The sequence below is a fragment of the Acomys minous genome (assembly GCF_964271855.1).
Source record: "Acomys minous genome assembly, chromosome: 11".
NCBI lineage: Eukaryota > Metazoa > Chordata > Mammalia > Rodentia > Muridae > Acomys > Acomys minous.
The window spans coordinates 15,067,533-15,082,430 of NC_140492.1; the positions used below are offsets into that span (position 1 = coordinate 15,067,533).

Below are 14,898 nucleotides of genomic sequence, written 5' to 3' on the forward strand. Positions count from 1 at the left end.
TTCATTAACTGATTATCTTTGAATGATCTAGAGCAAAGTTGACACAGCAAAGAGAGGTGTATTGTGAGAATGTGCTCATTTGGGTGACAACCAGATCTTGAGGAGCAGTAATTACCATTAAAATGCAGAGCACCAGACCAACCCTAACATTAATGTGTCAGTAGTTTTTCAGAACAAACTCACAGAAGAAAGTGTCACCACCAACAAAATAAGTCCTTTGAGCCGGACAGAAAATTTATGTTTAATACGTGAATTTTAAGCTAAGGGAGATGTCACTGTTCATAAAGGTAAATTAGATTGTCAGTCATCAACTTGGCTGAGGACATTAAGAGAGTCAATGAAAAGCAACCTCATCATTCTGAGCTTGAATGAGCTCATCCTATGAAATTGAAATTGGGAGAGTCATTTTATCATTACTTGATTATAATTATTTTCTTGTATCAATATACTAATAACTTACTTAATATCTAAAATAGTGTCTATAGATTCATTGATTTTACTGTCCTTCCTCAAAGATTACACATAAGAATAATCATTAAATGAGTAAGGCTCAAATTCACTAGCTGTCACTCTTGAATAAATGTACGTCCGTGACTCTTGCTGAAATGTCTTTATGAAAATATGAAAAGAAATAAAGATATACATACATTTCACTGATTTTCATGCTGACATGTGGTTGAAAATATCCAATTAAGTATTCAAATGAGCAACAACTATAGTCACTAATTTTTGTAATATTTAAGAAATGGAAATTGGGTGGTATTTGTCCATTGAAATGCATGTCCTCGGCTGATGTTTTTTTCTTTCAGTCTTCTAGGCAGCATGGCATATCCTATTTTTATTTCTCTCTATGGAATGATTTTTCTTTCATAGCTATTGTATCTTGAATGCTCCGGTTGAACCTGTTTTTCTTCTTGCATATTACCTGAAGCACATTCTCTGACCTCCAAACCTCATTAAAGTACATGTATCTTCACAGCAGAAATTTGCTGATGCACTATATGTGCAAGGGTAAAAGTTTCCCTTAGCCATTCTTAAAAGTAGCCTTTTCTAATAGTGTTTGATTTTGTAGTGTTCTTTTTCAAGTGCAAAGTAGAGACAGTTAAGTGTCATAACAAAATCCACACACTCAGCATTTTTATGCTCTAATGCAAAATAGTAGCAAAAACAGGGAGGAAATTCTAGTCATAGTGCTATTCTTGGTTAAATTATTCATATTTAAACTTAGCGTTTTTTGTTGTTGTTTCCCTCTAGATATCAGACACCTGCAGGTATAAGATATTCTATGCTGTTATCCAAATTTAGACACGTAATGCACCATACATTTTAGGAGACTTAAAGTTGTTCATTTTTTAATTTCTTTTTGATTAACATTAAAGCAGTTTCACCAAACTCCCTGGATGCAGACTATCTAAGTATTTGAAATGACAAGTACTAGGCGATGAAGAGGCAGTGGGCAGATGAACAGACATTCCTAGAGTTGATTCAAAGAGCATTTATGTCTGTAATTTCATGAAAGACAACTTCATTACTTATGTATACATTACCTTATTACATATATATATATATGAATTTATATATGTTCTACGTTATGTTAATAGCCTAAGGGGCTTACCTACTAATTGCTTCAACAATGGGTGATTAATGATTGTGTTATTTCTCCTCTAATAGCCCCTTCTTCTTCTCAAAAATTACCACATTCATTAGCAGTATAGTGGTAAGAAAATATAAACAGTGGATTATCAGGGTTGCTATCTCTGAGGAAGCAATTCAGAGCACAATTTTCAGTTTTGTAGATCTAGGATTAGTAGCTGTAATGAACTGAGTAGGCTTCAAGTTATCCATGGCAGTGCTCTACAATTCCACAATGAAAGCACACTCTAGAAGCTTACAGAAGGGGGATTAAATATTTACATGCTGACTCAATTACTCTAAGGACATTAATTCTAAAGCATTAAATATTTAAGCACCTGGAATGCTTACTATAAGGACACTTAATTCTGTTTATATTATACTTCAGAGAAAAAGAGAGATTGTTTTAAAAGTGAGAAATCTTTAAGGAAAGGTTCTAAGTGGTTGAAGTGATGTTTACAGGCAAGATGTTAATATCATATATTCACATGTTAGGTTATCTGAATTTTAGTATCTGAAGAAGAAAATCATATACTATATTTATAAGTTGATTTTAAACTCCTGTGCATATGCCATGGAAAGACATATCTAACCCATAGCCCACTAAATCATACCTTCATACATATATAAATTTGTGTACTTTCCATGGGTATAGAATAGCAAATCACTGTATATTTCCTAGAAAGATTAAGGCTTGGTATACTGTTATTAACAAGACATCAAAAGGTAATGCATCTAGTTATACAGTGTCCTCTTCAATATCTATGGGCCCTGCCACTAGGAGTCTTTCGTAGAATCCCTTTCATGTCCCTTTGGAGACTCCCTTGACTTAGGTCTCCAGCTTGTCACAGAGACACCCCTTCCCACAGTTTCTCTTTTCTTTACAAGCCTTTTGTCCTTCTGTCCCCACTCTCCCCAGCTTTGCTCTCCCCCCTCATATCTTTCTGTGTGTCCTCTCCAACTCAGGTCTGAAATCAATAAATAAGAAAAAAAGAGAACAACTCAAAACATCAATAAAACCAAGAGCTTTTTCTTTAAGAAAATCAACGAGATAGAAATATCCTTAGCCAAACTAACTAAAAGCCAGAGAGAGAATATTCAAATCAACAAAATCCGAAATGAAAAGGGTGACATAACGACAGACACCAAGGAAATCCAAAGAATCATTAGGTCTTACTTCAAAAGCCTATATGCAACAAAAATTGAAAACCTAAATGAAATGGACAATATTCTTGATAGCTACCAATGATCAAATTTAAATCAATATCAGGTAAACAAATTGAGTAATCCTGTATCTTCTAAGTCATCAAAAGTATCCTAATCTTAAATTTGAATTCTATACGAATGTATCAAAATTAAACATACTTTGCATCAATAAACAAAAATCTATACCAATGAATTAAAAATAACCTTATTTGTGAGTAATAATTAAGGCCTTAAATTGGAGAGTAGATTTAATAATCTCTCATTAGAAAATAGCCACTAAAAAGAATAATAAAAAATAAAAAAATAACAAAATGAACAAACCCAAATAGGATAAAACAAAAAGAAAAAGAATCAAAGAAAATACACATGAAACACATATAGACAGAGAGACATACATGTTCACACACAAGAAATTCTATAAAAGCAAAATTCCAGAAACCATGATATATTCACAGGACCTATATCATTAAAAATCAAACAATCAATCAAACAAACAAAACCCAGAGCAGAAAATAAGCAAACAAAAAATGTGCCAATAAAGCGTTATGAGACAAAGAACTTCTTAACATACCAATGAGTGTATTTTGGGTTGGTCATCTACTGCTGGGTGTGGAGCTCGTCTTTACATGTGGTTTGAATTCCACTGCTTCTGAGAGAACTAATTGTTCCTTTGTGGATGTTTATCATTGTAGATAGCTTTTGAGTTAGTCCTGGAAATCTGTGTCTTCCCCCTTTAGACTTGTGATCCCATCTGGAACAGATCCATGCATGTTCTGTTCATGTTGCCATGGTTTCTGTTGGGTATGAGTTCCATCTTACGGAGTGGCCTGAAATAGTTAGATATTGGCTGGTTACTCCCAGAAAGTCTGTGGGTGATTCTCCTAGCTTGTCTTGCAGGCAGGATGGCATTGTAGATCAACACATTTGTCTGGGTTGGTATTTACATATCTTCTGTGTTAGTGTGCAGAGCTCCTTCTAGTACCAAGAACACTGGTTAGTGGTTATGAGCTCTTTAGGTCAATATCTGCTTGAATTCTCTGTGTTTATTCATTTGTATGGGTTTGGTCTTTAGCAATAGAGCTTTACCATAAATTTGTGGAAACCAACTTGTAGCATTGACATCAGCTTAGGTTGCTTGGGAGTTACCATGGAAACTCATTGACAACCATCTCAATGAGATATAACCTATTTCTGAAACTCGAAGCTTCATTTGGTAACAAGAGCTGTCCGTTTGTGGCTCCATCTCTACCATTATTTAGCTATTTAAATTATATTGCCTTGGTTCATGTATTAGGAAGCTTCTACTATGTTAGGATTGCATATAACCCTGAGATGTCCGTAGTTTTAGCTCTCCTTCCCTGTAATCCCTCCCTTATCTTCTCTTTCTTCCCTTTTACTTTTGATTGTCATGTTCCCCCTCACTAGGTAACTGTCTATTCTATTTCCCTTTCGTAAGAAGGTCCGTGAGCTACATTTTAAACAAATACACTGTCACTTACATTTGTTGCATAAGCCTTTATTCTTTAGGGGTTGGGACTGTAGTAAAATAAACACTTTGAACTGGTTACATAATTCAGGAAATAGGTATAAAACTTTTATTTGGTTGCCCATTTATTTTGCAAAAGAGAGTAATATCATTGTATAGCACGGGATACCTTGTTGTTTTTTTTTTTACCAAAGTGTATGGATGTCAGTTTTCTTATCAAGACTCCATTGGTCAAAATATATTCACAAAAAAATACACAGAAGCACCGAGAAAGACTAAAGTCAGAGAAAGTCTTGATTCTTGCAGCTTCCAGTGAAAGCTCTTCTTTAAAGCAAAGTGCAGGTCAATGGCAACAAATCTTGAGATATCTGGTTTTTCATTAACCTAAAATATTATCGTTACTGCTCCTAGATCATTAAGGCAAAAGATTTGATGTTTTTCTTTTTCTTTTTTCTTTTTTTTTTTTTTTTTTTTTTTTTTCTTAAGGACAACAGTTTTCAATTGCTTTCTTTAAACCAATTCATATTGGTGAAGTCAAATATACTTAGGTTACTTGATTAAATCTCCTCAACTTACTACATTTCAACTATTAAGTATGTTGCAGATTTATATAATCTAGATTGTGGTGCTTTGAAAGAGGGTCCCCCTATGTGTGTATGGGGAGGGAGTCCTTTTAAAATAGCACAGACACTGGGTCTATTTTGGAGTATGTACAGTTATGGCCAATTTACATTTGGTTTTGATTCTACAAAGAGCCTATCAAATTTTCTCCTCTATACATATTTAATTTCTCAAATGAGGATGTTGCCAATTTTGGAACCTCTTCTGGATTCAAGAATGAATACTTGCTTATAAGTGAAGCTGTGTTTGTTAAGGACCGTGTTTTACTCTGAACCTTTTACCTGGCTTTGGCATGGTTTATTTTTCCTTGAGTAACGGCTTGCAGCTCTAAAGCTTAAGGTGTTTGAGAAATATTGAACTGTATGTTCTCAAGGTCCTTTGAGTTGTAAGGCCATAGAAGTTTTATGAGCTTCAGATCATGAAATCACTCATCAGTATTTGTAAAACTGATAAGTCAGCAAATATAAAACTCTCCTTGTAAAGATTAAATTAATATTTTTTTTTCAGAATTTATAAACCTATCAGTTCTGGGAATATATATTTTCAAACATTTTTATTGTGTTTAGTTTTCCTGTGTTATTTTAAACAGGGATATATTCCTAAGAAAGTAAGCTATAATCCTTAAATCTGTATGGGCACCCAAACACTACTCAGTCTAACACAACTACTTTTCAATTATACATTTCAAAAATATATATATATGTGTGTGTATGTGTGTGTGTTTGTGTGTAACAGAACTGCAGATATTAATACATGATAAGGGATGTTCTTCACTGTATGCCCTTTAAGCATGGTTTAAGCAGTGTACTTGTCCTTGTGCTTGCACAAAGGCATATTACGTAAAATGCTACAGATTTTCCACCATTTTTTGTGAACACTGTCTTTGACAGAATCATCTTTCTGTTTACAATAGTAACCCAAACAACTTACTTTAATCTATGTTCTTATGTTTTTAGATTTCTCACATATTTTAGTATTATCACAAAATCTTCACAATTTGTACTTCTATTTTAAATTTGGGTTTTAATCATGGTAAGAACTACTGTATTAGTTACTTCTGTTATTTTTTATCTTCATTTTGCTCAACAATCCCAATTAAAATGACTTAGAAAGGGCAAGCATATGTCAGTTCGCACACTAGGTCATTGTCTCTCATGTTAGGGGATGCATGATCTTACTCAGGCCTGTCTTTGCTGTGCTGAAACATCATGGCCAGAGCATCTAGAGGACGAAAGGGTTTATTTGGATAATGCTTTCACCTCACTTTTATTATTTAGAGAAATCAGGACAGGAACTCAAACAGGAAGCTGGAGTTAAGAGCTGATGCAGAGGCCAGAGTTGGGGGATGAGATCCGAATGGTTCAGAAACCTTCCCAGACACACTACCAGTTGAGGGGCAAGTGTTCAAATATGATCTTGTGAACAACATTTCAATTGAAATCATAACAATGAGTGACACATAATTTTCCACTATGAAAAAATTAGCTTCTAGTCTTTTATTTGGTATACACTTTTGTATAGCACATTCTTTAAATATATTATTATTTTTAATTGAAGCGTCTCAATTTTCTATCTACCAGCTCCTGAAACATAACATTTCTCTATTTGTATAGTCACTCTGATTTTTACTTTCTTCATTCATTTATTTACTTATTTTGTTTCTGTGTGTGGTATATCTATATGATTATTATGGTTATCTATATTCATATGTGAATATGCAGGGTCTCACCACTTTCTCTCTCTGTCTCTCTCTCCCTCTCCCTCTCGTGTGTGTTTGTGTGTGTGTCTGTGTGTGTCTGTGTGTGTGTCTGTGTGTGTCTGTGTGTGTGTGTGTGTGTGTGTGTGTGTGTGTGTGTGTGTGTGTGTGTATGTATCTGTGTGTACCGCTGCCAGGGTTGATGTCTCGTGATGTCTCAATTGCTTTCCACCACAAGTATTGATTCAGGGTCTCCTTGTTAACCAGATGCATTTCAACACACTAGTCTGAGGAGCCAGGTTGCTTTAGGATGGCTTCTTTCTACCCGCTGAAATGGAATTATTGGCATTTTGTTAGTGCTTTGCATTACTTCATCAAAGGTACTGTGGATCCAAATCTGATTTTCATCACTATATGTGTAGTGCTGTAGCCATTGAGCCATCAAATCAGCCTGGAGTTTTACTATTTCTGTATTCTCATTTGAATATTTTAGTACTTCATTTGTTCTTCTCAATCTGGCTTGTATAATTTAATATCATATTGTTCAATTACCCCTTAAATGTCACCTCTGGAAAACTTTCTGTCTCTCTCTCTCTCTCTCTCTCTCTCTCTCTCTCTCTCTCTCTCTCTCTCTCTCTCTCTCAGTATAAATAGTATTCTTTGTATGCACATACATTTTCTTGATCTATTTTTGCTATTATAGACAGTTAGGCTCTTCCCATCTTTAGAATAGTGTAAATTATGCTGCAATGGAAACTGTAATAAGATAGTTCTTTAAGATTATAACTTCAACTCCTTTGAATGTATAATTGTAATCAATGTTTGAAGCTGGTTAGCTTGAAAGTCATTGTTTAAGGATGAAAAACTTTGCTTAAGCTGGCACTGAAAACAATGACATATTCACAAAATAATTTATAGAAATCCTTTTTCCCTTTGAGATAAGACAGAAAGATAAATTTATAAGGGTTTTACTTGTATACCAGAAAATAATTTTTATAATTGAACTCAAAACTGCTGACGAGATTTAAGTCCTTTACAATTCAGAAAAGGTACTGATGTCACATAATTTAAGATGTTTCAAAGATCAATAAGCTATTATTAGCAAACTGAATTGTAATAAGCATTCAGAACTCATTTATGTGCAAGAAATTGTTCCAAATAGTTCATAGATATTTTGGGAAAGATAATTTTTTAAAACTTTTTTCTTAAAGAGATATAATATACCAAATTTTAGATTCAAATACTTCTTTCAGTATGGTAGCCCATTTTTATCACAGTCTCTACATCTGTTTGATGGATGATAAGATAGCATATCATTAATGGTTTTGATTTTGATAAAAGTATTTTTGTAAAGTGTTTATCAGAGTTATAACCTCAGAATAGGTTTTCATTAACCAACACCAATAATTAATATTATTTTTGTCGATATTATTAAGTAGTGTGTCATCATTTTCTAACTTAATTTTGTTATTAGAAGGAATCAAAAATAAAAGATTTAATCAGAACAAGTGTATTTTCACTACTATAAACCTGGTTTTAAGCTGCCTGCACAAAAGAGGACCCTGATCAAAGAGAATGCCACATCAAGGAGCCAGTGTTTTCCAGACACAGCAGGACAATTGCACTTGTGAGTCCTCAGCAATTAAGACAGCATGAACTAGCTGCACAAGATCAGTCCAGTAAATCACAGCAAAGAGAAGGAAGGTCGCCCCAAAGTCCCATCTCTAGCAAAGGATCTTTTGAAAACTGATTCCTGCTGGGGAGGGAAGATTGCGGAGTCAGCCCTAAAGAATTGACCATTCTCCAGTGGAAAGCCTAACATTCAGAAATATAAAGTCAACACCAACTTCACAGGCTTAATCATGAGTTGATGAGTAAGAAAATAGGGATGGATGGTGGAGCATTGGGAAGAAGAGTAAATATCATCAAAATATAGCATATGAAATTCACAAAAAATGAGAAAAATCTGGTAATTTAAAAAGTTATAAACTGTCATCAACTGTCCCAAGACAAAGAACAAGCTGTGAATTTTATTGTGGAGACTTCAAAGTGAAGATTTGCAGTGTAATAAATAACTAAACGGACTAAATAAGTTTTGAATCTGAATTTAATAACTTTGCTTAGGAGGGAAACATTTTTGACTGTCTGAATGGACAAAAAGGACACTGATGTTTCAACTCCAGCAGAATGATTTTGAGAAAAAATACTAATTATCTTAAGCTATATAATCCATCAAAAATTCGCGAAACCTGAGATGTTAGAAAACACTATTTCTCTTCTCGTGCCAATATGCTGTTTCTGTTCAATTTTGAGTTGAAACCACAAGAAGTGAAGAACTCCATCTAATTGTGTAATATATACATGATTTGTAAGGTATGCTAATATTTATTTCTTTTAAAAACTTTTCACAAACTGTTGGAACATTTCTTATCACCAAAAGATGCTCATGCTCAGCTTTCTAAATGTTTCTTGGATGCCGAGCAACTTATAGTTCTGTTTCTGGTGGTAGCATGGTTTCCAGTTCCCATGGGCTGGTCCAGGGCAACCATAGGAACCTCAAGATCAAAGATCCCATGTCTCTGTCAGGAGCAGCTCAGGAGTGATAAAAATTAACTCTTTTAAAATGAGATTGCTGATACCAGAGAGCAGTGGAAACTCAGGTGTTCCAAACGCTTGTGATGATGGCACAGCGTTACAGCTCTTTGGTTAAGCTGCCATTTTAACAGCAGGGGTGCATGGGAAAGCCCCAAACTGACTGCAAGGTAGGTATGGTGAGACACAATTCCAGCAGGACATAGGCCAAGGCTGATGAGGCAATTCCACCTGCTGGTAAACAGTAGACATTCATGGTGGGTGAACGGGTGGCTGCCAAACAGGAGGTCCAATTCCTTTCCCAGAATAAATGACAATTCTCAGGCAGTGTGGTGGAGGAGAGGCATGAGAGAGCAAGTGTGCCTTTATATCATGAATCAAGGACATTAGAAACCTTGGGCAGTGGGAAGCGTTTCAAGGGTGAGTGTGCTTGATTTGCTGGGGCTAGGCATACTAGGGCTACTTAAGCTACATGTAACAGGACACCTTTATTATAAGAGAGGACAGCAGTATTTAATTATCCTATGGGTAGGGGAGCTTCTCCAGGTACACTTAAAGGTAACTGGCCGAATGCCAAGACACCAAGACATCGTATTAGCACTAGGTGGGTAACACTGTGAATCCCCCCCCCCCAGGTGCTTGCTGATGGAGTTTCTTATAAAGAAAGAGGTGGGCTTGTAATCTCCTTGAGGGTTATGTAACAGTCCTTAGGGGACCTGAGGTTCCCCATATCAAGTGAAGAGGGAACCCCACTGAGAGAGTCCATTATCTTATACCAAGCTCAGAGGTTATTCAGAAACTCGGGACTTTAGCCTTAGTAGCAGGGTTCCACAGCAATGAATGTATTTCTCCCTATTGAAGCACCAACCAAGGACCATGAATAGACTGGGTCTAGGGCCCCTTATACAGACATAGCTGATGGGCAGCTCAGGCTTGATGTAGGTCACCTAGTAAGGGGGGCAGGGACTGTCTCTGACATGGACTCAGTTGCCTGGTTTTTGATAGCCCCACCCCCCCACCCCACCCCCCGGTGCGGCTGCCTTACCAGGCCACAAAGGAAGAAGATGTGCTGAATCTTGATAGGACTTGATGTGTCATGACCTCTCCAGCAGAGTCTGTGTGACAAATACTACACAGGCCTGAGGCTATGACCCCCAAAAAGGGGAGAGTCTCCTGGACTGGGACTGACGCTCCTGCCAGGAGAAATTGAATCACACCTCTTTTCTCTCACTGTGCTGGAATCCATTCTTTCTTCTTAACTCTACTTTACTCCCATGTCAGGACTTCTCAGGTTGCTAGGCGACAACCCTAAACTCGAGACTGCAGCCAGAGGCTGTTAAGGGCTGGAATAGTTCTGTTTCACTTCCACTTTTTAAAAGAAACATGATTGAGAATCAGTCATTAGTTAACAAGTTATACTATGGCTTACAAAGAAATAAAATGCTTTAAAAGAAAGCACCAAAAGTGGCGCTCACATATCAGAAAAGGAAACTAAGAAAAAGAAGAAAAAACTGTCTTGGCACACAGGTGCTAGACATAAGTTTCGTTAGGGAGAGAACATTGACCCTAGACAAAGGGAGCTCATGCATATTGATTCCTAGTCAGTAATTTAGAAGCAATGACATCTTTGATGTGTGTTCTGTACCTTGTATTGTTTTATTTAAGGCTGTAATTCAAAATATGACAACACAATAACTTTGCATTCTGTACCGGTGCGGTGTATGCTTGATTGCTCACTGACTTCCTTGAATCTTTTCTGTGGGAAAATGTAACCACAAACCCCCCTGCTTTTGAAATGTATGTTTAAAAAATGTAGACTGCTTGGCTATGAAATACACTCAGAGGCAAACTCATCTGTTGGTTTGTGTCTATCCACCGACGCTTCGAAGCTTCGAGAACTCCTGATCCCAAAGACCTATCCCCGACTGAGCCAATCTGTGGCAGTGATGAGCTAGGGTGGGTAGGTGGGGGCTCCACTCTCTGAGGAATAGGGGAAGAGGTAGGCAGGGATGGGGGAAAAGGGAGGGAGGGAGGGAGGGAGGGGGGGAGGGAGGGAGGGAAGGAGAGATTGTAGTTAGGACGAGGAGGAGATGTGTGATGGGGGCTAAGATTAGGATGTAAAGTGAATAAATAAATTAATTAATTGACAAAAGGGAAAATATATTTCTCCCAGAAGAATGATTATTTTAAATGTGAATACGGCAGATAGAACTACATCTTAGCAAAGATGCCTTATATATCCCATAAAGTGAATGCAATCCAAAACCACATTTAGGTAATCCATACTTATTATAACAGATAAAATTCAAAACCTTGACAACTACAAATGCTGGCTATCCCTGTGAAAGCAAAGACTATAATGTCAATATGGAAGTAGTATCCACTAAATGTCAAAGAGAGAGAAATTAGTTCCACCATTGTTAAGTACCTTGCGGCATAGTAGAGAAATATTTAATCACAGTGATCATGTCATGAAAGCTGGATTGAGACAGTAGTTTAGCACAGAGACTTTATCTACAGACCATTCAGTAATATACACATAAACACTAGTATCTTTATGTAGCTATTATAAATATTTAAATCTATATCAGTTTTATATACATACATATATGTCACTTTAGGTAATCTCCTAAGACAAACATTAAACTCTGTGTTCTTTTTGAACCAGTATGCATTATGGTCTTGAATGTTTTTTTTTATCTATTCCACAACATAATAAGGAGAACATAGCACACATACATAGAATATAGCAGTAGGCAAAGGTAAAACATATTTTATTGAATTGGTAAGAAGTGCAATTAAACCATTAAAATGTTGATCCTATCTTTAACGGACAAATTAGATTTACAAGTTAGGTATATTAACGCTAAACATGTTGGAAATCAAAACATAAAATTGTAAATCTTCTGTGGTCAAAGGAACTAATTTTTCCGTATGTTGTGTATATTTGCATGTGTGTGTGTGTGTGTGTGTGTGTGTATGACATGGTTGTTATTTTTAAAGAGGAAAATAACCTTATAAAATCAGACATCTATTTCTGTCCTTATAAAAGTTAATTTCACAAAGGAGACATGAAAGGAAACTTACTTTCTTACTTTTCTTACAATCACACCTAGTAGCCAATAGAATTAAATGCAGTCTTTATATAGACACACTTGTAAGACATTATTGTTATTATTTGCCTTCAAATCATTTAACAAAGGTTACAGAAAAAGGACATATTATAAACTGAGTTTCAAATGATCGTGAATATAATTCCTAATTAAAATCAAAGCACCCATGTGTGACTGGCAGCATTAAATTTTTTTCTCATTTTACTTGAGTCCTGTAAATCTTAATGATTTTTTGATTTGTATGCAGAAATGCAACTATCTTTTGTAGTACTAAGGAAAATGATTTAAAGTAATACAATCTTTTATTCCTGATCAACAGAAATGTATTTGCATTTTCCATAAAAATTTACATATATACCTTTATACCTTCTCACCATAAAATTATTCTGTATATCAAATTGCTACCATTTTAGAAGAATGTGCCGGCAAGACCTTAGAGAAGATGATGCCATTTTCAAGACTTGCCATCATTTATAGTTTCTTGAAATTCAAATACCTCAACTTATTCCTCTATATGTAACACAAATTTCTCTTTTTCTCATAGACTCTTGCAATCAGAAACTAACCAAATAGAACATTATGAAATCAGTGGTATAAGACTGTTAAGTTTTGATGCAATAAAAGAATAATACAATTTAATGATTAAAATGTATAATCTCATTCATATTGGAGCTTAAAAAGAGCTTATTTTTAAATAATAAATTTCACAATCCTATCATAAATTCATGGCTATCATCTAATTATATTATTATAAGTCTATTTCCCACAAACACGTGTTACTTTTTATATGTGTGTATATATATATAAATATGTGCATACATTTATTTTACGTATATGTATATCTATATGCACATTAATTTCTCTCATCTATTTACCTAACTATATCCCACAAAATATTCTCATTGCATTGTATATCTACAAAGAACAATACTGTTATTTTTTCCTTAGGAAAACAAATAATGTGCCAAGTTATAACATGTTAAAAAATTTAGGGATCTGAAAAAAATAGTTCAACAATTATGAATGTTTGATATACTTCCAGTAGACCCTAGTTATGTTCCATCAACACATTCGGTGGCTCATAACCACCTAATTCTCCAGTGCTAGGATTTGATGCCCTTCTCAGTGATAGTTATTTTGTATGAAATTTAAAAAATAACTGACTGGTGATACTGGTAATGTAGGTTGTTGGTGGTAGCATGCTGCCCAGCCTGTATGAATCTATGGGTTTAATTTCTAAGACTAGGAAAATAAATAAATCCCAAAAGTCATTTAGTCATCCGGCAGGCAAATATACTTAAGAAGTTAAGTTATACAAATAATAATTTACTATACCTTACAAATATAATGAGATCTCATGATATCTCTGACTCTTAAGCTGTATCTAAGAATGCAACCAAGCATTTATTCAAGTTGTGTGTCATAGAGTATAACCATGACAAACTACAAAGCATAAATCAGAGATAAGTATTGTTTCTGTGTACAGTTTACATCAAGAGGGTTGGTTTGTTTCCATTTGCTCTCACATAGACCCTTGGATAGATAAGAAAATTTACTTGACTGTATCAAAGAAAAAGAAACTGGTATTTTTAAAAAATGTATTCTAAGGTAGAAGAATCAACATGTAGACTGGTTAGTTAGAGGTAGCATGTCATTCCTCAACTCCATAGAAAAGTCAGTGAAATCCAACACATACGGGTTTGGAAGTATGAGCATAGATGCCTTAGTTCAGCTAACTACTCTGATCACACGCTTGAATGATGACACTTGTTCCTTTGCCCAGTTGTGCAAATTCTGTCATGAATGATTTTGAGAGCTATAAAGAAGAGCCACCAGAACATTTCCTGAGAATTCACTCCTAAAATATTCTTGTTATGGGTAAGTTTTATATATTATATTTACTCATTTTCAAAGAGAATATGACATCAAAGTTACTGGAAATGCTTTAAAGACTCAATAGCAGTTTTCATATTTTCATAGTCCTATTTCTTAAGTTTTTGCAGCTGAAATCATCTAATAGTAATTTTTCTTTATCTAACAAAAAACTATATTTCAAATATACCACTGGCAGCATTGCCTTGAGGGTTTCTTTTATTAATAATAAAAGCAAACTTACCTAGATATAACACTTATATCTTATAAAATATCAATAACACAAGAATTAAATTGCTATTATGCTTCTTAGCTCATTGCATATGCAGACACATAACTAAGAATTGGTTAAGCTTTTAATAAACATATGATTAACAATATCTTTTAACTTTATATAAATCCATACACATAGATACCATAGTTAGGCATCTCCCATGATGAAAAAACAAACAAACAAACCAAAAGCAAGACCAAAACTCAACAGCCAAAAAACAAACAACAAAAACCAACAACTAAATAAACAATCCCCCAAACCTCCAAATTTTTATTTTGATCAATGAATTCAATGTTTTACCTTCCTAAAATATACGATATCACATTTAAGTTATTCTAATCTGGGTTTAAACAACTACTCAGTTGGGATGATAGGATTTATATATTAGCTCAAAGTAACATCAACA

At 34.9% G+C, this 14,898-nt stretch overlaps 1 protein-coding gene across 1 annotated transcript in view; it reads right to left on the reverse strand.

Moving 5' to 3' along the window:
• LOC311608612 (uncharacterized protein) overlaps window positions 1–10,395 on the reverse strand; it is a 33,127-nt gene extending 22,732 nt beyond the window's left edge. Inside the window, exons 1-2 of the mRNA XM_084801166.1 lie at window positions 10,279–10,395; window positions 3,410–3,665 (exon numbers count right to left, since the gene is read on the reverse strand). The gene's annotated coding sequence lies outside the window, so the exon portion shown is untranslated. The remainder of the gene's footprint in view (window positions 1–3,409; window positions 3,666–10,278) is intronic.
• Between the last annotated feature and the right edge of the window lie 4,503 nt (window positions 10,396–14,898).